Raw genomic sequence first — 25,687 nt, 5'->3', positions numbered from 1 at the left:
CTCCTCCGGTCGCCGCCTCCGCCTTCCGCCGCCACGCACCTCCGATCTCCCGCGCCGGTGCATCGCCAACGCCTCGCCGCCGCGCCTCGTCGGCGTGCCTCCCGCGCCAAGCGCCGCCGCCTCGCCACGGATCCGGTCGGGCCGGACCGTATCCGGCCGGCCCCGAGCTTCTCCGGCCTCCTCGCTCCTCGCCGGACTTCCTCCACCTCGCTGGAGAAGATGGATCAGATCCACCAACGCGTTCATCCAAATGCCCACGCCCGACTCGGATCTCTCCGTCCCGCACGACCCCGTCCAGTTTCGGAGGTTGAATTTCCACCAAGTCACGAGATATTTTTGCATTATATTGCCCTGTTCATCGCATCATAACTCTGCATCCGTAGCTCCGATTCATGCGTGTAATATGTCAAAATGTTCATTGAGAGATGCTCTACATTTCATTCCATTGCACCATGTTCATTTGAGCTCATCTTGATGCCTGAATCATCATTGCAAGAGTGCTATATAATGTTGTCTATTGTCTGTTATCAGAACATGTTCATTTGTCATTTTTGCCATGTTTGATGTGTGCATCTTATGAGCATGATCTTTACATGTGTTTTGTGCTACATCATGCCATCTTTACAGTGGTGTATGCCATGTATTTTTGTGATTAATGTTGTGACTAGAACAAGCATGCAAACTAGGCTTCGTGATGTTGCTGATTTCAGTCCCTGTTCTGTTGTTATTTTTATGCCATGTAAACTTGATGCTACAGAGAGATCCAAGCATATTTTGAGATACTTCACTAAGGATGTTTTGAACATATGGTTATTCTCTATCCACTCATGCCCCTGTTTGCAATTATGGAGTAATCTAGAATGTCATTTTCTTGCTCTACTTTTGCTATAAAATGTTTCCTGGCAGATTGTTTACACGTTATTCAATTTTGCCAAGGTTGTTGTAGTTGATCCTTGCATGCTATGAACTTGTTATTTCCTTGGTTAGTTTCATAAACATGTCTTATTGGTGATGCTATGCTTATATTGTCATGCAATGACTTGTGGTGAGTGAATCGAGTTCGTGAAGTAGTGTACTTCTGTTGCTGTTTTGCTAGGCTGAATCTGTATTTTGTGATGCTATGTAAACCTGCTGCTACAAGACATTCTATGCATAATATGGAGATGCTCACTAAGGATGATTTGTTATACATGTCATGCCCTATCCATCCATGCCCATGGTTGCATTTATAGCTTGCTGTAGGTTGTTATAATCTTGCTCTCAAATTGCTAAATAATGTTGCTGTCAGCCTGTTAACATTGAGTTCAGTTTTGCCATGAGCTTTGCTAGTGATCCATGCATCCTATGAACTTGCTCTTGTCATGCTTAGCTTCATAAACATGTATTCCTGCTGTTGGTGGCCTTGTCATGCCATTTAATGCTCTGTGGTGAGTGGTACAAGCTCACTAACATGCCTACTTATCGTTGTTTCTGCCATGTATGAATTTGTCATATCACTTGCTATGTTTACATGAGTGCCATCATATTTTCTGTGCCCTTTTGGCTCATGGTCAGTAAAGGACTTTTGTTCTATGAGTTTAGTAGATTCATGCCATGCCTATATTTGCCATGATAAGTTCCTGTAACATATTGTTTGATAGCTCTAAACATTGCAACCTGATGTTATTTCTGTTAATTCTGAAACTGTTACTATATGCAATATTGCCATGTGTTTTTGAGCATGTTCTAGTGATTTATGGAGATAGCTCAGTGTTCATGTTTTGTTATGATTTACCTGTACATCATGGCCATGCCTTTTGTTTTCATATTGTGGTACTTTAACATGTTGTTTTGATGCTTGCAATATGCCTAGTTGCTGTTTTGGACAGCTTGTCCTTTAAACTTGTATAGTGTGTGTGTGTGTTGAACCGTTGCTCCGTTTTGAGTGTGCTCTATATGAAACTTGCTTGATTTTGCATGTAGTTTCGTATTATCATGCTGCATCCATGTTTTGAGAGTGTTTGCTTGATGTTTGGATGCATTTTGCATCAATGCCATGTTTAACTTGTTTTGCTCATATCTTCTAGGCCGTAGCTCCGAATTAAATGAACTTTATATGTAACTTGACTAGAATCTCGTGCAGATCATCTTGGTGCATCTTAACTTGTTGTTTAACAACTTGAACATAAGGTTTATTCAGATCTGGACCAATTTCGAAATTTGCATATGAGGACTTACCGGAATTGTTATATATTGTTTCCGGCCTCATTTAAACTTGCCTTGATGTGTTGCTCTTGTTTGCATCATCCCTTGCCATGAGTAGCTCCATGTAGCTTTTTCATGCATCATGATTGGTTGTGCATCATGTCTTGTCTATGTGTGGTGTGTTTACCATGTTGTGTGCTTCTCTCGATAGTTCCCGTTTCGTTGCGATCGTGAGGATTCGTTCGTCTACGCTTGGTTCGTCTTCGCGGCTTCATCTTCTTCATGGACTCGTTCTTCTTCCTTGTGGGATTTCAGGCAAGATGACCGCTACCCTGGATCTCACTACTATCATTGCTATGCTAGTTGCTTCGTTCTATCGCTATGCTGCGCTACCAATCACCTGTTTATCAAGCCTCCCAATTGCCATGAACCTCTAACCTTTGACACCCTTCCTAGCCAACCATTGATTGGCTATGTTACCGCTTCGCTCAGCCCCTCTTATAGCATTGTTAGTTGCAGGTGAAGTTGAAGATTGCTCCATGGTGGACATGATTTTGTTGGGATATCACAATATCTCTTATTTAATTAATGCATCTATATACTTGGTAAAGGGTGGAAGGCTCGGCCTTATGCCTAGTGTTTTGTTCCACTCTTGCTGCCCTAGTTTTCGTCATACCGGTGTTATGTTCCTGGATTTTGCGTTCCTTACGCGGTTGGGTGATTTATGTGACCCCCTTGACAGTTCGCTTTGAATAAAACTCTTCCAACAAGGCAAAACCTTGGTTTTACCATTTGCCTCACCACCACCTACTTTTCCCTTGGGAGTAATTAACACAAGGGTCATCTTTATTATAGCCCCCCCCCCCGGGCTAATGCTTGTCTAAGTGTTGGTCCGAACAGAGCCACTTGCAGCGCCACCTTGGGGAAACTTGAGGGATGGTTTTAGTTGTACGTAGTGTTCATCCGGTGTTGCCCTGAGAACGAGATATGTGCAGCTCCTATCAGGATTGTCGGTGCATCGAGCGGTCTTGCTGGTCTTGTTTTACCATTGTCGAAATGTCTTGTAAACCGGGATTCCGAGTCTGATCGGGTCTTCCTGGGAGAAGGTATATCCTTCGTTGACCGTGAGAGCTTATCATGGGCTAAGTTGGGACACCCCTGCAGGGTATAAACTTTCGAAAGCCGTGCCCGCGGTTATGGGCAGATGGGAATTTGTTAATATCCGGTTGTAGATAACTTGACACCAGATCCGAATTAAAATGCATCAACCGCGTGTGTAGCCATGATGGTCTCTTTTCGGCGGAGTCCGGGAAGTGAACACGGTTTTGGGTTATGTTTGACGTAAGTAGGAGTTCAGGCTCACCTCTTGATCATTGATAGTTTCACGACCGTTCCTTTGCTCTCTTCTTGCTCTCATTTGCGTATGTTAGCCACCATACTTGCTTAGTCGCTGCTGAAACCTCACCACTTTACCCCTTCCTTTCCCATTAAGCTTTGCTAGTCTTGATACCCATGGTAATGGGATTGTTGAGTCCTCGTGGCTCACAGATTACTACAACAACAGTTGCAGGTATAGGTTATGCGATGATCTTGACGCGAGAGCGATGTTCGCTTGTTTTGGAGTTCTTCTTCTACTTCTTCTTCGATCAGGGGATAGGTTCCAGGTCGGCAGCCTGGGCTAGCAGGGTGGATCTCGTTTGAGTTTCTGTTTGTGTTTCATCCGTTGTTGGATGATGTTCTTATGTATTGTGATGTTGTATTCGTGTGGCATTGTATGCCTTTTATATGTATCCCCTTCTATTATGTAATGTTGATGTAATGATATCCACCTTGCAAAAGTGTTTCAATATGCGGTTCTATACTTGGTGGGACCTTCGAGTCTCTTTAGGATAGTATCACATATTGGGCGTGACATAAACCTTTGCTTGTCCTCAAGCAATTCAGTTGATAAACTGAAAGTGATAAAGAAAAACTTTTACAAACTCTGTTTGCTCTTGTTGTTGTAAACATAAAAAACCAGCATTCGAGTTTCAGCAAATATTATGAACTAACCATACTCACAATAACACATAGGTTTCACAATTACGCTATCAATAGCATAATCAGCTAGCGAGTCATAACAATAAAACTCGGATGACAACACTTCCTCGAAATAATCATAACATGATATAACATAATGGTATCTCGCTAGCCCTTTCTGAGACCGCAAAACATAAATGCAGAGCACCTTTAAAGATCAAGGACTGACTAAACATTGTAATTCATGGTAAAAGAGATCCAGTCAAGTCATACCCAATATAAACCAGTAATAATGAATGCAAATGACAGTGTGCTCTCCAGCGGGTGCTTTTTAATAAGAAGGGTGATGACTCAACATAAAAGTAAATAGATAGGCCCTTCATAGAGGGAAGCAGGGATTTGTAGAGGTGCTAGAGCTTGATTTTAAAATAGAGATTGAATAACATTTTGAGCGGCATACTTTCACTATCAACGCAACAACTATGAGATGGTTGTATCTTCCATACTACATGCATTATAGGCAGTTCCCAAATAGAATAGTAAAGGTTTATACTTCCCCCACCACCAACAAGCATCAATCCATGGCTTGCTCGAAACAACGAGTGCCTCCAACATACAACAGCCCTGGGAGAGTTTTGTTTAATTATTTTGATTTGCTTTGATCCTTTTGGATCATGGGACTGGGCATCCCGGTTACCGGCCCTTTCTCGTGAATGAGGAGCGGAGTCCACTCCTCGTGAGAATAACCCACCTAGCATGGAAGATATAGGCAGCCCTAGTTGTAACATGAGCTGCTCGAGCATACAAAACAGGATTTCATTTGAAAGTTTGGAGTTTGGCACATACAAATTTACTTGGAACGGCAGGTAGATACCGCATATAGGAAGGTATAGTGGACTCATATGGAACAACTTTGGGGTTTAATGAGTTTGGATGCACAAGCAGTATTCCCGCTTAGTACAGGTGAAGGCTAGCAAAAGACTGGGAAGCGACCAACTGAGAGAGCGACAACAGTCGTAAGCATGCATTAAAATTAATTCACACCGAATACAAGCATGAGTAGGATAAATCCACCATGAACATAAATATCATGAAGGTTATGTTGATTTGTTTCAACTACACGCGTGAACATGTGCCAAGTCGAGTCACTCAATTCATTCAAAGGAGGATATCATCCCATCATAATCATTCTAATAGCATGTTGGCACGCAAGGTAAACCATTATAACTCATAGCTAATCAAGCATGGCACAAGTAACTATAATCTCTAAATGTCATTGTAAATATGTTTACTTCATAATAGCTGACTCAGGAACGATGAATCATCATATTTACAAAAACAAGACAGGTCGAGTTCACACCAGCTTTTCTCATCCCAATAAGTCCATCATATATCATCATTATTGCCTTTTACTTGCACGACCGAATGATGTGTATAATAATAAGAGTGCATGTGCATTGGACTAAGCTGGAATCTGCAAGCATTCAACTCAAGAGAGAAGACAAGTAATATGGGCTCTAAATATAAATAATCAATCATGCATATGAGAGCCACTAAGCATTTTCAATATGGTCTTCTCGACCCCCAAAAGAAAGAAAAGAAAATAAAACTATTTACACGGGAAAGCTCCCAACAAGTAAAATAAGAACGAGAAATCTTTTTGGGTTTTCATTCTAATTTCTACTACAAGCAAGGAAATTAACCTAACTAATTTTTTTGCTTTTTCTTAAGGTTTATCAAACACACAAGAAGAAAGCTAGAAAAAGAAATTTAAACTAACATGGATAATACAATGAAAGAGTATGAGCACCGACGACTAGTGTGTGAACATGAATGTAAAGTCGGTGAGAAATACGTATTCCCCCAAGCTTAGGCTTTTGGCCTAAGTTGGTCTAATACCAAGGACCGCCGCTACTCTCCCCGGTGTAGTAGGAGGTGTAATCAGGATACCACTTGCTGGTCATCTCCAGATCCCACTGGACAAATGATGCACGATAAGGGTCCAGCTCAGGTTCTGGTTCAGGTTCTGGAGTGAAAGCTTGTGCTCGATGATTGTTCACCACTTCCGGTGTGACGAGAAAATTTTCTGCAAGTAAATCAAACAACAGAGGCGCAGGGAAAATAATAATCTCAATGTACTTCTTATTAAATCTAAGTTTATACAAGAGCATCTTTTCTTCGTTGTCAATGATAAACTTGTGTGCTACCATGCTCTTGTAATCTAAAATGTGAGGAGGTAATTTTGTCTCCTCCTCCTCAATGTGCCTAATGGGTATCTGAAAATGTTCAGCAAGACATGCAACATAGAGACCTCCAAATATGGGGCCTTTTGTACGATTTAGGGCTAGTCATTTAGCAACGACGGCACCCATACTGAAAGTATTGTCTCCCAGCAAAGCATGTTGAATAATAGTAATATCTAGAACGCTCAAATTTCCACTATTCTCACGACCAATCAAGCATCTACTAGCAAATATGGCAAAGTAGCGTAAAACAGGAAAGTGTATGCTAGAGACTTTTGCCTCAGAGCCCTTCTTTGGCTCTTCTACAACAATAGTTTTAACGAAGCCATCCACATCATCACGATGGGGTTCCTCTAATTCTCCCTCATAAGGTATCCTACATACCGCGCAAAAAAGATGTAAAGACATTTCTTTGAATTCATCATATAAATGAAATGATACTGCAGGCGGTGACTTCTTAGGATAATAATAAAAGTTTTGCACGAAAGTATTGGTAAGTAAGAGATACTGATCAATTCGATCATTCATGAAACCGGTGAGGCATGCGGTCTCGATTAAAGCATAAAAGTCTTCATGAATTCCGGCTTCTTTCAAGAAATCCTCACATGGCCATTCACATGACCGTACTTCCGCTAAGCAAGGAAGATTATACTTGGGTTTTTCCTTCTCTTTGTCTTGTTTTTCCTTAGAGCTTTGGCTAGAAGAGCCTTTAAAGAACCTCCTTAACATTTTCTAGAAATTTCTAAAATTTTAGTAACTTCAAAATAAAAGCGGATAAAACTAAACAAGATTGATAGCAACTACTCCTACAAGTGCCTAGAGCCTATATCATGCATTGGAATTGCTTGGGACCTCAAAAATTTAACATGCAAGCTCAAGAACATAGTCACCTAAGCAGCAAAAATTTGCAATGAATAAATCACTAGAACAAAAACTAATTGGACCAACGGAGGAGTCACATACCAAGCAACAATCTCCCAAAGCAGTTTTGCGAATGGAGCTTTGAGCTAAGAGATCAAAAATCGCAGCAAAACGCGCTAGAACTCGGGCTTGAGATGGATGGGGATTTTTTGGGTAGAAGATGAAGTGTGTGGGTGCTGGCATAAGTGGAGGGGAGCCACCAGGGGCCCAGGAGATAGGGGGCGCGCCCTACAGGGGGGGCGCGCCCTCCTCTCTCGTGGCCTGGTGCTTGGCCCTCCTGCAGTGTTTTCAGTGCCTAAAATCCTCAAATATTCCAGAAAAAATCATACTAAATTTGCAGGGCATTTGGAGCACTTTTATTTTCGGACTATTGCACGGATAATTCAGAAAACAGACAGATAATACTATTTTTGCTTTATTTATTCTAAATAACAGAAAGTAAAAAGAGGGTACAGAAGGTTGTGCCTTCTAGTTTCATCCATCTCGTGATCATCCAAATGAATCCACTAACAAGGTTGATCAAGTCTTGTTAACAAACTCATTCCGAATAACACGGAACCGAAGAAATTTCGAATAACACTAAGTTACCTCAACGGGGATATGAAAATCTCCAACAATAAGAATATCATACTTTTTCTTGATAGTAGGGACAGGAAATTCAAAACCTCCAAAAATGATAGTTGGAACTTTTTCAATAGAATTGATACTATGAACTTGAGATTGTTTCCTCGGAAAGTGTATCATATGCTCATTACCATTAACATGAAAAATGACATTGCCTTTGTTGCAATCAATAACAGCCCCTACAGTATTAAGAAAAGGTCTAGCAAGGATAATAGACATACTATCGTCCTCGGGAATATCAAGAATAACAAAGTCCGTTAAGATAGTGACATTTGCAACCACAACAGGCACATCCTCACAAATATCGACAGGTATAGCAGTTGATTTATCAGCCATTTGCAAAGATATTTTAGTAGGTGTCAACTTATTCAATTCAAGTCTACGATATAAAGAGAGAGGCATAACACTAACACCGGCTCCAAGATCACATAAAGCAGTTCTAACATAATTTCTTTTAATGGAGCATGGTATAGTTGGAACACCCGGATCTCCAAGTTTCTTTGATATTCCACCCTTAAAAGTGTAATTAGCAAGCATGGTGGAAATTTCAGCTTCCGGTATCTTTCTTTTATTTGTGATGATATCCTTCATATATTTAGCATAAGGATTTACTTTAAGCATATCAGTTAAGCGCATACGTAAGAAAATAGGTCTAATCATTTCAGCAAAGCGCTCAAAATCCTCATCATCCTTTGACTTGGATGGTTTAGGAGGAAAGGGCATTGGTTTCTGAACCCATGGTTCTCTTTCTTTATCGTGCTTCCTAGCAATAAAATCTCTCTTATCATAATGTTGATTCTTTGATTGTGGGTTATCAAGATCAACAGCAGGTTCAATCTCTACATCGTTGTCTTTGCTAGGTTGAGCATCAACATGAACATTATCATTAATATTATCACTAGGTTCATGTTCATCACCTGATTGTGTTTCAGCATCAGAAATAGAAATATCATTGGGATTCTCAGGTGTGTCTATAGTAGGTTCACTAGAAGCATGCAACGTTCTATCGTCTTTCTTTTTCTTCTTCTCAGAAGAATTAGGTGCCTCTAAATTATTTCTCTGAGAATCTTGCTCGATTCTCTTAGGGTGGCCTTCACGATACAAAGGTTCCTGAGTCATTCTACCAATTCTAGTAGCCACTCTAACAGCAAAGTCATTTTTATTATTCAATTCATCAAGCAAATCATTTTGAGCTTTGAGTACTTGCTCAGCTTGAGTAGCAACCATAGAAGCATATTTGCTAACGCGGTGAAGTTCATCTTTAATTCTAGCCAGATTATCACCTACGCAACCTATCTGGAAAGCATTATTCTTTAACTCTCTACCAACATAAGCGTTAAAACTTTCTTGTCTAGCCATAAAGTCATCAAATTCATCTAAGCATGGGCTATGAAATTTAGTAGAGGGTATTTCAACTTTATCGTATCTATAGAGAGAATTTACCTTCACTACCTGTGTCGGGTTATCAAGACAATGTGGTTCTTCAGGCGGTAAATTAAGACCATGTATTTCTTCAATAGGAGGTAAATTCTTAACATCTTCAGCTTTAATACCTTTTTCTTTCATTGATTTCTTTGCCTCTTGCATATCTTCAGGACTAAGAAATAAAACACCTCTATTCTTCGGAGTGGGTTTAGGAATAGGCTCAGGAGTTGGCTCAATTGGTTCAGGAATTACTTCAGGAACTGGCTCGGGAAGAGTCCAATTATTTTCATTAGTCAACATATTATTCAATAGTATTTCAGCTTCGTTAACTGTTCTTTCCCTGAAAACACAACCAGCACAACTATCCAAGTAGTCCTTGGAAGCATCGGTTAGTCCATTATAAAAGATATCAAGTATTTCATTTTTCTTAAGAGGATGATCAGGAAAAGCATTAAGTAACCGGAGAAGCCTCCCCCAAGCTTGTGGGAGACTCTCTTCTTTGATTTGCACAAAATTATATATTTCCCGCAAGGCAGCTTGTTTCTTATGAGCAGGGAAATATTCAGCAGAGAAGTAATAAATCATATCCTGGGGACTACGCACACAACCAGGAGCAAGAGAATTATAACAAGTCTTAGCATCGCCCTTTAATGAGAACAGAAATATCTTAAGGATATATAAATAGCGAGACTTCTCATCATGAGTAAATAGGGTGGCTATATCATTCAACTTGGTAAGATGTGCCACAACAGTTTCAGATTCAAGGCCATAAAAAGGATCAGATTCAACTAAATTAATAATATCAGGATCAACAGAGAATTCATAATCCTTATCAGTAACACAGATAGGTGAAGTAGCAAAAGCAGGATCGGGTTTCATTCTAGCATTAAGAGACTGCCGCTTCCATTTAGCTAATAATTTCTTAAGATCAGATCTATCATTGCAAGCAAGAATTTCCATAGCAGCTTCTTCATTCATAACATAACCCTTAGGAACAACAGGCAATACATAATCATTGGGGGAACGTTCATCATCACTATCATCAATATCATCTTCAATATTTTCATTCCCCCTAACTCTAGCAAGTTGTTCATCTAGAAATTCACCTAATGGAAAAGTAGTATCACGCACAGAAGTAGTTTCATCATGCATAGCAGAAGTGGCATCATCAATAACATGTGACATATCAGAATTCATAGCAGTAGCAGGTTTAGGTGTCGCAAGCTTACTAATAACGGAAGGAGAATCCAGTGCATAGCTAGATGGCAGTTCCTTACCTCCCCTCGTAGTTGAGGGATAGATCTTGGTCTTAGCATCTTTCAAGTTCTTCATAGTGATCAACAGATATAAATCCCAAGTGACTCACAGAATAGAGCTATGCTCCCCGGCAACGGTGCCAGAAATTAGTCTTGATAACCCACAAGTGTAGGGGGTCGCAACAGCTTTCGGGGGTGAAGTACAACCCAAATTTATTGATTCGACACAAGGGGAGCCAAAGAATATTCTTGAGTATTAGCAGTTGAGTTCTCAATTCAACCACACCTGGATAACTTAGTATCTGCAGCAAAGTATTTAGTAGCAAAAGTGGTATGATAGTAATGGTAACAGTAGCAACAGTAAAGGTAAATGTTTTGGGGGTTTTGTAGTAGTTGTAACAGTAGCAACAGAAAAGTAAATAAGCGAAGAACAATATGTGAAAAGCTCGTAGGCAATGGATCAGTGATGGATAATTATGCTGGATGCGATTCCTCATGTAATAGTTATAACATAGGGTGATATAGAACTAGCTCCAATTCATCAATGTAATGTAGGCATGTATTCCGTAAATAGTCACACGTGCTTATGGAAAAGAACTTGCATGACATCTTTTGTCCTACCCTCCCGTGGCCGCGGGGTCCTAGTGGAAACTAAGGGATATTAAGGCCTCCTTTTAATAGAGAACCGGACCAAAGCATTAACACATAGTGAATACATGAACTCCTCAAACTACGGTCATCACCGAGAAGTATCCTGATTATTGTCACTTCGGGGTTGTCGGATCATAACACATAATAGGTGACTATAGACTTGCAAGATAGGATCAAGAACACACATATATTCATGAAAACATAATAGGTTCAGATCTGAAATCGTGGCACTCGGGCCCTAGTGAAAAGCATTAAGCATAGCAAAGTCATAGCAACATCAATCTTAGAACATAGTGGATACTAGGGATCAAACCCTAACAAAACTAACTTGATTACATGGTAAATCTCATCCAACCCATCACCGTCCAGCAAGCCTACGATGGAATTACTCAAGCACGGCGGTGAGCATCATGAAATTGGTGATGGAGGATGGTTGATGATGACGACGGTGACGAACCCCCCTCTCCGGAGCCCCGAACGGACTCCAGATCAGCCCTCCCGAGAGAGATTAGGGCTTGGCGGCGGCTCCGTGTCGTGAAACGCGATGAAACTTTCTCCTTGATTTTTTTCTCCCCGAGACGGTATATATGGAGTTGGAGTTGAGGTCGGAGGAGGTCCGGGGGGCCCACAAGATAGGAGGGCGCGCCCTAGGGGGGCGCCCCCTGTCTCCTGGACAGCCCGTGGGCCCACTGACCTTGATTCTTTCGCCAAAAATTCTTATTAAATCTGAAAAGTGCCTCTGTGTATTTCCAGGACATTCCGAGAACTTTTCTTTTCTACACATAAAACAACATCATGGTAGTTCTGCTGAAAACATCGTCAGTCCGGGTTAGTTTCATTCAAATCATGCAAGTTAGAGTCCAAAACAAGGACAAAAGTGTTTGGAAAAGTAGATACGTTGGAGACGTATCAGGGCCTCACCCCCATCCCCAATAAAGTGAAGGGACACCTAAGCCACGCATTAAATGCGTGTTGTCCTGTAATACGAGCGATAAGCTCGCAGCACTATAGGCCTTTCCACCTCCTGTGTGCCACTGTGGCAGCCCCTTTTGCCTATAAAAGGAGGCCCATGGCGCACTGGAAAAGGATTCGGCTCTTTGGAACCAGGCAGCACCCATAGCTAGTTCAAGAGCTCAAGAACACTCAATACATCCACCAAGCAGGACTAGGGTTTTACGCATCCTCGTGGCCCGAACCTGGGTAAACGATCTTTGTGCTGATTACCAATCCTACTCTTCTCACAACCCCGCGCCCCGCAACCGTAGTAGGGATTCTTGTGATCCCATAGGTGTCGCTTCCCACCGACATGCGTGATGCCCAATGTATGAAGATAATTGTCGAGGCCGGTGTTCTTGAAATCAATGCCATTGTCACTTCTGATGTGCTTGGTCTTGATGCCATAATTGGTCATGGCACGATTAGCAAAGCGTCTGAAGACATCCTGCACTTTAGTCTTATAGAGAATTATGTGCACCCAAGTGTATCTCGAATAATCATCAACAATAATGAATCCATAGATATGTGCAGTAGTAGTAAGGGTAGAGTAGTGAGTAGGGCCAAATAAGTCCATGTGAAGCAGCTCGAATGGACGTGATGTGGTCATGATTGTCTTCGAGGGATGCTTGGCTCTAGTCATCTTCCCAGCTTCACAAGCACCACATAGATGATCTTTCTTGAAATTGATGCCCTCAATGCCAATGATGTGCTTCTTCTTCATGAGAGTGTGTAAGTTCCTCATGCCCGCATGTCCTAGCCTTCGATGCCAGAGCCAGCACTCTGAAGCTTTTGATAGCAGACATACGGCAAGATGTGGTCCCACGGAGAAATCTACCATATATAAATCACATCTTCGATAGCCTTCGAAGACTAAAGATTTGTCAGTTTCCATCAGCACAAGACAGCGATACTTTCCAAAAATCACAATCATGTTCGGATCGCAAAGCATTGAGATAGACATTAAGTTGTATCCAAGGGATTCAACAAGCATCACTTTGTCCATGTGTTGATCCTTAGAGATAGCAACTCTACCTAGACCCAATACCTTGCTTTTACCAGTGTCAGCGAATGTGATGTGGCTTTTAGTAGATGGACATAGGGTTGAATCCATGAGAGGACTTCGATCACCAGTCATGTGTTTAGTGCAGCCGCTGTCCATGATCCATTCAGTGGCTTTCGGAGTCGTACCCTATAGTGCAGTTACATGGATAGGCTTCACTAAGAGTATTGTGGAGCAAAAACATGTGGCGAACAAGCATATTATCAAAGTTAAGATTCTAGTTAGGTAAGATAGGATGCTTGTCAAGAAACCCTGGGATGAAATACATGGTAAGACCATTCTGGCACTTTATCTTGTGTCCCACAAGATATTTTAGGTCCCTAGCATTGGCGTCAGAAGTCTTTGATTTCTGGCTGGAGACCTTTCCCTGCAAGAGAAGTTAATTATTCTTAACCACCCACATCTTCAGGGGTGGCTTAGAAGCAATAAATGTAAGTGCAGCATCTAAGAACTTTGGCTTTGGAGCCCTAGCAAATAGTTTTGAAGGAGGTGAATAATACTCATAAGAATATGTAGAAAAGTTCTTAGTTTTGTGAACATAGCAGTTAGAAGAAACACGCTCATATTCATGAGTCTGATGATGGTTTCCCAGCAAACATTGGCGTTAGGGCGACCATGTGTGGTCCTCTGTCCGTATGAATATTTTGGGCCATATGATGCCTTTGGTCTGGGGTTTGTCTTCTTCCCTAGTGGGGTCATGACGACATTCACGGGAAGCTTCTCAAGAGAACTTTTGGGCACCCAGATCTTCTTCAAAGGTCGCCCATTCCTGAAGTTAGTACTAATAAACCTGGCAAACACTTGACCATTCTGATTCTTAAACAACTTATAATTTGCGTCAAAGGATTCATCAATGATAATGGGGTTAGCGCAAGTGAAGCCAGACAAGGTGGATGGGTCCACTAAAGGATCCTTAGTAGCAACCCATGTGGTTTTGGGGTACTGCTCAGGCTTCCAGTAGGAACCATCAACATTCATTTTCCTCTCGAACCCAACACCCTCTTTCCTAGGGTTTCGGTTCAGAATTTGTTTCCTGAGGACATCGCACATAATCTGTTTCAAGCAATGTCTTCAACCTAGCATTCTCATCAGCAATAGTAGTGGCATCCTCAGTAGAGGGGTTAGTTACCACATTAGCAGTTGAAGATATTACAACATTAGAGGCAGTAGAACATTCAACTACAGAGACAACATTATCACGCTCAAGACATTTTAAACATGGTGGAAGAAACTCTTCCTGAGCGGAACCGATCTCTTGAGCGAGTAGTGAATCGTTCTCCTTTTGAAGATCTTCATGAGACGCTCTCAGTTTCTCAAGATCTTGCTTCCTTTGAAGATAATCGTAGGAAAGCTTCTCATGAGAGGCTGAGAGAGTTTCATGACGACTTTCAAGTTCCTCGTACTGGACACGAAGATTTTTAATGTCTTCGATTAAGGACTGAGTTCAATTCATTTCCGCATCCAACAGGTCATCACTTTTGTCTAGCAACTTTTGAATATGTTCTATAGCAGTTTGTTCTTCAGTTGCAATTTTAGCAAGTGTCTTATAGCTAGGTTTGGATTCACATTCAGAGTCATCTTCACTTGAGGTTTGAAAGTAAGCATCGTGTGAGCTTACCTTGGCACCTCGCGCCATGAAGCAGTAGGTTGGAGCAGAGTCATCCTCATCATTGGCTTCAGCTTCGGCGGAATGGCCATTGTCTTTAGTGTTGAAGATGGACTTGGTGATGAATGCCGAAGCTAGAGACAGGCCTGCCATGCCTGAATCAGACTCCTCCTGAGACTCCACCTCTGCCTCCTCAGAAGCAGACTCCTCCTCTGGATCCATCTCCTTGCCAATAAATGCATGAGCCTTGCCAGATGAGCTCTTCCTGTGAGATGAAGACTTTGAAGAAGACTTTGATTATTTCTTCTTCTTCTTGTCATCAGAATCATATTCCTTGATCTTCTTCTTTTTCTTTGATTCCTTGTCCCATTGAGGGCACTGATGTCTGCTACAACTATGTCGGTATTTCCCCAAAGAGGAAGGGATGATGCAACACATCAACGGTAGGTATTTCCCTCAGTCATGAGACCAAGGTTATCGAACCAATAGGAGAACCACACAACACAACGTAAACAACCCCTGTAGACAAATAACAAATACTCGCAACCTGACGTGTTAAAGGGGTTGTCAATCCCTTTCGGGCAACGGTGCCAGAAATTGGCACGGAGACGGGATAAAGTTGTAATAGATTGGATAAATGGATCACAAATAAAATAAAGTGCAGCAAAGTATTTTTGTATTTTTGGTTTAATAGAACTAAAAATAAAAGAAAATAAAATAGACCGTGGAGGCAAATATATTAAAGAAGAGACCCGGGGGCCGTAGGTTTCACTAGTGGCTTCTCTCGAGAAAAATAGCAAACGGTGGGAAAACAATTACTGTTGGGCAATTTATAGAACTTCAAATAATCATGACGATATCGAGGCAATGATCATTATATAGGCATCACGTCCAAGATTAGTAGACTGACTCCTGCCTCCATCTACTACTATTACTCCACACATCAACCGCTATCCAGCATGCATCTAGTGTATTAAGTTCATGGAAAAACGGAGTAATGCAATAAGAACAATGACATGATGTAGACAAGATCTATTTATGTAGAAATAGACCCCATCTTGTTATCCTTAGTAGAAACGATACATACATGTCATTTCCCCTTCTGTCACTGGGATCAAGCACCGTAAGATCGAACCCATCACAAAGCACCTCTTCCCATTGCAAGATAAATAGAACAAGTTGGCCAAACAAAACCCAAATATCGGAAAGAAATACGAGGCTATAATCAATCATGCATATAAGAGATCAAAGAAGACTCAAATAACTTTCGTGGATAAAAACATAGATCTGATCATAAACTCAAAGTTCATTGAATCCCAACAAACACACCGCAAAAAGACTTACATCATATTGATCTCCAAGAGACCATTATATTGAGAATCGAGAGAGAGAGAGAGAGAGAGAGAGATCTAGCTACTAACTACGGCCCCGTAGGTCTACAAAAACTACTCACGCATCATCGGAGAGGCACCAATAATGGACACGATGAACCCCTCTGTGATGGTGTCTAGATTGGATCTGGTATTTCTGGAACTTGCGACAACTAGAATTGATTTTTGTTGACTCCCCTAGGATTTCTGGAATATTGGGGTATTTATAGAGCAAAGAGGCGGTGTCGGAGGCCACCGAGGTGGGCCCAGGCGCGCCTTGGTGGGTTGGCTCCCCTCGGAGCACCCCTTGGTTACTCTCTTGGCCCATATGGTGTCTTCTGGTCCAGAAAAAATCCATAAAAAGTTTCACTGCATTTGGACTCCATTTGGTATTGATTTCTTGCGATGTAAAAAACAAGAAGAAAACAACAACTGGCATTGGGCACTATGTCAATAGGTTAGTACCAAAAAAAGATATAAATGATTATAAAATGATTGTAACACATCTAAGAATGATAATATAATAGCATGGAATAATAAAAAATTGTAGATACGTTAGAGACGTATCAGGCACTTAGAGATGTAGTGGCCTGGCTTCTTGCATTTGTGGCATGTTCTCTTCTTGTAGTCACAAGATGAAGCCTCAGCATTTCTTGAGATGGATCTTGAAGACTTTCCGAAGCGATTCTTCTTGGAGAACTTCTGGAACTTTATCACAAGCATTGCAAGATCTTTGCCAATGTCTTCAGGATCACCAGAACTGCAATCAGATTCTTCTTCAGATGAGGAAACAACCTTAGCCTTCAAAGCACGGGATCTGCCATAGTTGGGACCATAGATATCTCTTTTCTCAGTTAGCTGGAACTCATGTGTATTGAGCCTCTCAAGTATGTCAGACGGATCAAAGTCTTTGAAATCGGGATGTTCTTGTATCATCAGGGCCTACGTGTCGAAGGAGCTGTCAAGTGATCTCAGAAGCTTCTTCACTATTTCATGCTTGGTGATCTCATGGGCGCCAAGAGAGCGAAGCTCGTTTGTGATATCAGTGAGGCGATCGAACGTGAGCTGGACATTCTCATTGTCATTCCTCTTGAAGCGGTTGAAGAGATTGCGAAGAACATCAATCCTTGAGTCTCTCTGAGTTGAGACGCCTTCGTTGACCTTGGACAGCCAGTCCCAGACCAGCTTCGCAGTTTCCAGTGCACTCACACGGCCATGCTGCCCTTTGGTCAGATGACCACAGATGATGTTCTTGGTAGTTGAGTCCAGTTGAGCGAACCTCTTGACATCAGCAGCGGTGACGCCTTCACCGACCTTGGGAACGCCTGTCTTGATGACATACCAGAGGTCGATATCAATGGCTTCAAGATGCATGCACATCTTATTCTTCCAGTAGGGGTAATTAGTGCCATCAAAGACTAGGCACACAACGGGGACTTTGATTATCCCTGCAGTCGACATAGCTAACACTTCAGGTGGTTAAACCGAAACACATAGAACAAGGGAGCACCTTGCTCTGATACCAATTGAAAGTGCTAGTTCTCGACTAGGGGGGGGGTGTGAATAGCCGATTTTTATGAAAGTCTTCAAAAGACGAGGTCTTTGAAGACAAGCTATAAATTTGAACCTATATGATATGTAGCTAAAGATAAACTACATTATGCAAGCAATAGTCAAGCAAGAAATATAGTGAACGCTCAAAGACTAATAGCAGCTAGGTAGCAAGGATCAAAATGGAAGATAGTGTGAAGCCAAACAGTTACAAGTCTTCACACAATGAAGTCAAATAGATCAGGCAAGCAAGCAATGACTTCAAGAAGATAAACTGAAAAGTAAGGAAGGTAGAGGATAGAACCAGTTGCTTGGTGAAGACAGAGATTTGGTAGACTAGTTCCAGTTGCTGTGACAACTATACGTCTAGTTAGGGAGGCTGAGATTTAACTCAGAAGACTGTCTCTTCACCTTATTCCGTTAGAGCTAAGGACACCTAGTCCTCGCCCTATCACTCTGGTAAGTCTTCAAGGTAGACTTCCAAACCTTCACAGACTCTATTCACAGGCAATCCAGAATGACTCTTGGATCAACCCGACCTGATATGTTCGAAATGACCCTGGGTCACTAAGGAACCGACGCGTGTCCAACAGTCGGATTTCAAACACACATGGCAGCTTGGCTTGGGCTACAAGCAAAGCTAACTCATCTGACTTTGGATAAGATTTGCTCTCATTGTCTTCGCTCGAAGACAGAATTTTGGTTGAGCATCACTTCAGTTATCTTACTTTGTTCACCGGGACCCCACTTAACAGTATGGTGGTTCCTACGACTCAAGAAAGAAGAAAAGGAAACTACGAAAGAAACAATGTCTTCGCACTCCATAGTCTTCAAGTGAATGTCTTCATCATCATTATCTTCAATGTGAATGTCTTCACGAACCACCATTGTCTTCAATGTCTTCATACATATTTAGGGGTCATCTCTGGTAAGTAAACATAATCAATAGGGACCACTACGTGTGTTATCCTGCAATTTTCACAAACACATTAGTCCCTCAACCACGTTTGTCATCAATACTCCAAAACCAACTAGGGGTGGCACTAGATGCACTTATAGAAGGGAATTTGTAGCGCATAGTGGCAGGGCACGCAACCCATTCATTCTTTGGCTTTTGAATTCTGAATTGAAAGTCCAAATTAAGTTTCATTTGCATATTCATGTTTCTGGTGATGAGGGATTTCAGATGAGATCTATTTCGAATATGTTCTGACAAGTTTTTAAAACTTCATTAATTTCCACTTCTGAAACTTGACACGAGCAACCAACAGAATCGTTAGTTTTAGAGCCCGTGACCAACAAAGTCATAAGTTTTAGAAAATAATTCTAAAAAACTTGTTGTGTGATACATCCATTTTGCATCATGCTTTTATATCAATATTTATTGCATTATGGGCTATTATTACACGTTATGTCACAATACTTATACCTTTTCTCTCTTATTTTATAAGGTTTACATGAAGAGGGAGAATATCGGCAGCTGGAATTCTGGACTGGAAAAGGAGCAAATATTAGAGACCTATTCTGCACAACTCCAAAAGTCCTGAAACTTCATAGAGTTTGGTTTTGGAATATATTAAAAATATTGGGCGAATAAAGCACCAAAGGGGGGCTACCAGTTAGCCACGAGGGTGGAGGGCGCCCCCTACCTCATGCACCCCCTAGCAGGCCCCCGACTCCCATCTTATGCTATATGGTGTCTTTTACCCTAGAAAAAATCATAGAGAAGCTTTCGGGACAAAACGCCACCGTCTCGAGGCGGAACCTGGGCAGGACCAATCTAGGGCTCCAGCAGAGCTGTTCTGCCGAGGAAACATCCCTCCGGGAGGGGGAAATTACCACCATCGTCCTCACCATCGATCCTCTCATCGATAAGGGGTCAATATCCATCATCATCTTCACCAGCACCATCTCCTCTCAAACCCTAGTTCCTTTCTGGTATCCGATATTTGTCTCAAAACCTTAGATTGGTACTTGTGGGTTGCTAGTAGTGTTGATTACTCCTTGTAGTTGATGCTAGTTGGTTTATTCGGTGGAAGATCATATGTTCAGATCCTTAATGCTTATTAGTACCCCTCTGATTATGAACATGAATATGCTTTGTGAGTAGTTATGTTTGTTACTGAGGACATGGGAGTTGTCTTACCTGCCAAGGGGGGGCACCCTGTGGCCCTCCTCTCCTTTCCACTAAAGCCCATTAAGGCCCACTACTTCCCCCCGGGGGGGGGGGGTCCGGTAACCTCCCGGTACTCTGAAAAATGTCCGAACTCTTCTGAAACATTTCCGGTGTCCGAACATAACCTTCCAATATATCAATATTTATGTCTCGACCATTTCGAGACTGCTCGTCATGTCGGCGATCTCATCCGGGACTCCGGACAAACTTCAGTCATAAAAAACACATAACTCTTAATACAAATCATCATCAAACGTTAAGCGTGCGGACCCTACGGGTTCGAGAACTATGTAAACATGATCGATACACATCTCCGATCAATAACCAATAGCGGAACATGGATGCTCATATTGGCTCCTACATATTCTACGAAGATCCTTATCGGTCAAACCGCAGAACAACATACATTGTTCCCTTTGTCATCGGTATGTTACTTGCCCGAGAATTGATTGTCGGTATCATCATACCTAGTTCAATCTCGTTACCGGCAAGTCTCTTTACTCGTTCCACAATGCTTCATCCTGCAACTAACTCATTAGTCACATTGATTGCAAGGCTTATAGTGATGAGCATTACCGAGACGGCCTAGAGACACCTCTCCGATACACAGAGTGACAAATCCTAATATTGATCTACGCCAACCCAACAAACACCTTCAGAGACACCTGTAGAGCATCGTTATAATCACCTAGTTATTTTGTGATGTTTGATAGCACACAAGGTGTTCCTCTGGTATTCGGAAGTTGCGTAATCTCATAGTCTGAGGAACATGTATAAGTCATGAAGAAAGCAGTAGCAATGAAACTTGTAACGATCATAATGCTAAGCTAACGGACGGGTCTTGTCCATCACATCATTCTCTAATGATGTGATCTTGTTCATCAAATTACAACACATGACTATGGTTATGAAACATAACCATCTTTGATGAACGAGCTAGTCAAGTAGGGGCATACACTACGTTTTATCTATGTATTCACACATGTACTAAGTTTCTGGTTAATACAATTCTAGCATGAATAATAAACATTTATCACGATATAAGGAAATATAAATAACAACTTTATTATTGCTTCTAGGGTATATTTCCTTCGGTCTCCCACTTGCACTAGAGTCAATAATCTAGATTACAAAGTAATGATTCTAACACCCATGTAGTCTTGGTGCTGATCATGTTTTGCTCATGAAAGAGGCTTAGTCTACGGGTCTACAACATTCAGATCCGTATGTATTTTGCAAATCTCTATGTCTCCCTCCGCGACTTGATGCCGGATGGAATTGAAGCGTCTCTTGATGTGTTTGGTTCTCTTGTGAAATCTGGATTCCTTTGCCAAGGCAATTGCACCAGTATTGTCACACAAGATTTTCATTGGACCCGATGCACTAGGTCTTACACCTAGATTGAATATGAACCCCTTCATCCAAACTCCTTCATTTGCTGCTTCTGAAGCTGCTATGTACTCCGCTTCACACGTAGATCCCACCATGACGCTCTGCTTGGAACTGCACCAACTCACAGCTCCACCATTCAATATAAATATGTATCTGTATTGCGACTTAGAGTCATCCGGATCAGTGCCAAAGCTTGCATCGACGTAACCATTTACGATGAGCTCTTTGTCACCCCCATAAACAAGAAACATATTCTTAGTCCTTTTCAGGTATTTCAGGATGTTCTTGACCACTGTCCAGTGCTCCACTCCTAGATTACTTTGGTACCTCCCTGCTATACTTACAGTAAGGCACACATCAGGTCTGGTACACAGCATTGCATACATGATAGAACCTATGGCTTAAGCATAGGGAATGACTTCTATTTTCTCTCTATCTTCTGCAGTGGTCGGGCATTGAGTCTGACTCAACTTCACATCTTGTAACACATGCAAGATCCCTTTCTTTGACTGATCCATTTTGAACTTCTTCAAAACTTTGTCAAGGTATGTGCTTTGTGAAAGTCCAATTAAGTGTCTTGATCTATCTCTATATATCTTGATGTCTAATATGTAAGCAGCTTCACCGAGGTCTTTCATTGAAAAATTCTTATTCAAGTATCCTTTTATGCTATCCAAAAAAATTGTATCATTTCCAATCAACAATATGTCATCCACATATAATATTAGAAATACTATCAAAGCGCATATTCCAACTCCGAGAGGCTTGCACCAATCCATAAATCGATCGCTAGAGCTTGCACACTTTGTTAGCACCTTTTGGATCGACAAAACCTTCTGGTTGCATCATATACAACTTTGCTTTAAGAAATCCATTAAGGAATGCAGTTTCGACATCCACTTGCCAAATTTCATAATCATAAAATGCAGCAATTGCTAACATGATCCAGACAGACTTAAGCATCGCTACGGGCGAGAAGGTATCATCATAGTCAACTCCTTAAACTTGTCGAAAACCTTTCACAACAAGTCGAGCTTTGAAGACAGTAACATTACCGTCAGTGCTAGTCTTCTTCTTGAAGATCCATTTATTTTTTATGGCTTGCCGATCATCCGGAAATTCCACCAAAGTCAACACTTTGTTCTCATACATGGATCCCATCTCAGATTTCATGGCCTCAAGCCATTTCGCGAAATCTGGGCTCATCATCACTTCCTCATAGTTTGTAGGTTCATCATAGTCTAGTAACATGACTTCCAGAATAGGATTACCGTACTACTCTAGTGCGGACCGTACTCTGGATGACCTACGAGGTTCGGTAGTAACTTGATCTGAAGTTTCATGATCATCATCATTAGCTTCCTCACTACTTGGTGTAGGAATCAATGGAACTGATTTCTGTGATGAACTACTTTCCAATTTAGGAGAAGGCACTATTACCTCATCAAGTTCTACTTTCCTCCCACTCACTTCTTTCGAGAGAAACTCCTTCTCTAGAAAGGATCCATTCTTGCAATGAATATCTTTCCTTCAGATCTGTGATAGAAGGTGTACCCAACAGTTTCCTTTGGGTATCCTATGAAGATGCATTTCTCCGATTTGGGTTCAAGCTTATCAGGTTGAAGCTTTTTCACATAAGCATCGCAGCCCCGAACTTTAAGAAACGACTGAGGGAGTCCTGGATAGGGGGTATCCGGACAGCCGGACTATATACTTTGGCCAGACTGTTGGACCGTGAAGATACAAGACTCAAGACTTTGTCCCATGTCCGGATGGGACTCTCCTTTGCGTGGAAGACAAGCTTGGCGATCCGAATATTATATTTCCTTCTTTGTAACCGACTCCATGTAAACCCTAGCCCTCTCCGGTGTCTATATAAACCGGAGGGTTTAGTCCTTAGAGACAGAATCATAATCATCATAGGCTAGCTCCTAGGGTTTAGCCTCTACGATCTCGTGGTAGATCAACTCTTGTAACACTCATATCATCAATATCCATCAAGCAGGAAGTAGGGTTTTACCTCCATCGAGAGGGCCCGAACCTGGGTAAAACATTGTGTCCCTTGCCTCATGTTACCATCAGCCTTACACACACAGATCAGGACCCCCTACCCGAGATCCGCCGGTTTTGGCACCGACATTGGTGCTTTCATTGAGAGTTCCTCTGTGTCGTCGTTGCAAGGCTCGATGGCTCCTTCAATCATCAACAACAACATGGTCCAGGGTGAGACTTTTCTCCCCGGACAGATCTTCGTGTTCGGTGGCTTCGCACTGCGGGCCAATTCGCTTGGCCATCTGGAGCAGATTGACAGCTACGCCCCTGGCCATCAGGTTAGGTTCGGAAACCTAAACTACACGGCCGATATCCGCGGAGACTTGATCTTCAATGGATTCGGGCCTATGCTAGGAGCGCCGGACAGTCATGATGAGCACGGCATAGACCTGCTGTCGGACAATGCTCGGGATATCGCCCCTGCAGGAGCCCTGGACCTAAATCCGGGGCAGATTGCATCGCACGAGGACGGGTGGATGGACCTCGCCCTGGAGGTTGCATCCTTATCGGCGGTAGAGTCGAACACAGACTTCACCCCCAAGGAAGCCTGCGACATCGGACCCCGGACTCGTGTCCGGCTATAGGTTCCAGTCCGCGCACCCCCGAGCCCGCCGAATCTGGTTGGGCTCTGGTAATGGAGTTCACCGATGCGGATATTTTCCAGCACTCGCCCTTTGGCGACATGCTAAACTCGTTGAAGTCTCTCTCTTTATCAAGAGACTCTTTGCCAAACTATGTCCGGCTCGAGTGGGAAGCAGGCGACGAAGGAATTCGTTGCCCACCCACCACCCACTTCATTGCCACGATCGATGATTTAACCGACGTGCTTGACTTCGACTCTGAAGACATCGACAGTATGGACGACGATGTAGGAGAAGAACAGGAACCACCACCCATGGGGCGGTGGACAACCACCTCCTCATATGATATATATGGTGGACACTCCAAAGGAAACCAATGGCGATGAGGCAATGGAGGATAACCCCTCAGGGAAGAAAGCAAAGCATGGGCGTCGTCGGCGCCACTCCAAGCCCCGCCACAGCAATACCGGCACAGGAGACGAAAATAATCCGGATGGTGCCGAAGATGAATACAACTCCAATCAGCCTGCCTTCGAGCAGGCCGAGCAGGAAGATGGGCAGGTCAGCCCAGACGAACAGGCGACGGACGGATATCCGGAGGATGACAACTACATGCCCCCTCCGAAGACGAGATTAGCCTCGGCGATGACGAGTTCGGCATGCCTGAGGACCCCGTGGAGCAGGAGCGCTTCAAGCGTCGGCTTATGGCCACTGCGAGGAGCCTGAAAAAGAAGCAGCAGCAGCTCCAAGCTGATCAAGACCTGCTCACAGACAGATGGACAGAAGTCCTGGCAGCCGAGGAATATGGACTCGAGCACCACACGGCTGACCGGCCACCTCGTGGCTGGGATAAAACGGCATATCAGCCTGAATACCAGCCCGCACCCCCATGCCAGTTCACTACGGCCCGGGGCAATACGCAGGACCTGCGAGACATATTGGAAAACAACGCAGGACAACCAAGATCGATCTACGGATCACGGGGGCGTACCACAACACATGACGACGACCATCAGGCCGGATACACTAACAATAAATCTGGCCGGGCCGAACACAACCGACCAGACTTAGTCAGACTGCGTCGCGACATAGCCCAGCACAGAGGCACCGCACACCCCCTCTGCTTCACTGATGAAGTAATGGATCATGAATTCCCAGAAGGGTTTAAACCCATAAACATTGAATCATATGATGGCACAATAGAACCCGCAGTATGGATCGAAGATTTCCTTCTCCACATTCACATGGCCCGCGGTGATGATCTACACGCCATAAAGTATCTTCCCCTTAAGCTCAAAGGACCAGCCCGGCACTGGTTAAATAGCCTGCCGGCAAATTCCGTTGGCAGTTGGAAAAACCTGGAGGACGCTTTCCTCGACAACTTCCAGGGCACATACATGCGACCACTAGATGCTGATGACTTGAGCCACATTACCCAACAGCCCAGAGAGTCAGCCAGAAAATTCTGGACTCGGTTCCTAACTAAAAAGAACCAAATTGTCGATTGTCCGAACACCGAAGCCCTAGCAGCCTTTAAGCATAATATCCGCAACGAGTGGCTTGCCCGGCACCTCGGCCAG

This window comes from Triticum dicoccoides, chromosome 3B, assembly GCF_002162155.2.
Source record: "Triticum dicoccoides isolate Atlit2015 ecotype Zavitan chromosome 3B, WEW_v2.0, whole genome shotgun sequence".
Classification (NCBI taxonomy): domain Eukaryota; kingdom Viridiplantae; phylum Streptophyta; class Magnoliopsida; order Poales; family Poaceae; genus Triticum; species Triticum dicoccoides.
Note: the sequence above shows the minus strand (reverse complement) of the source record.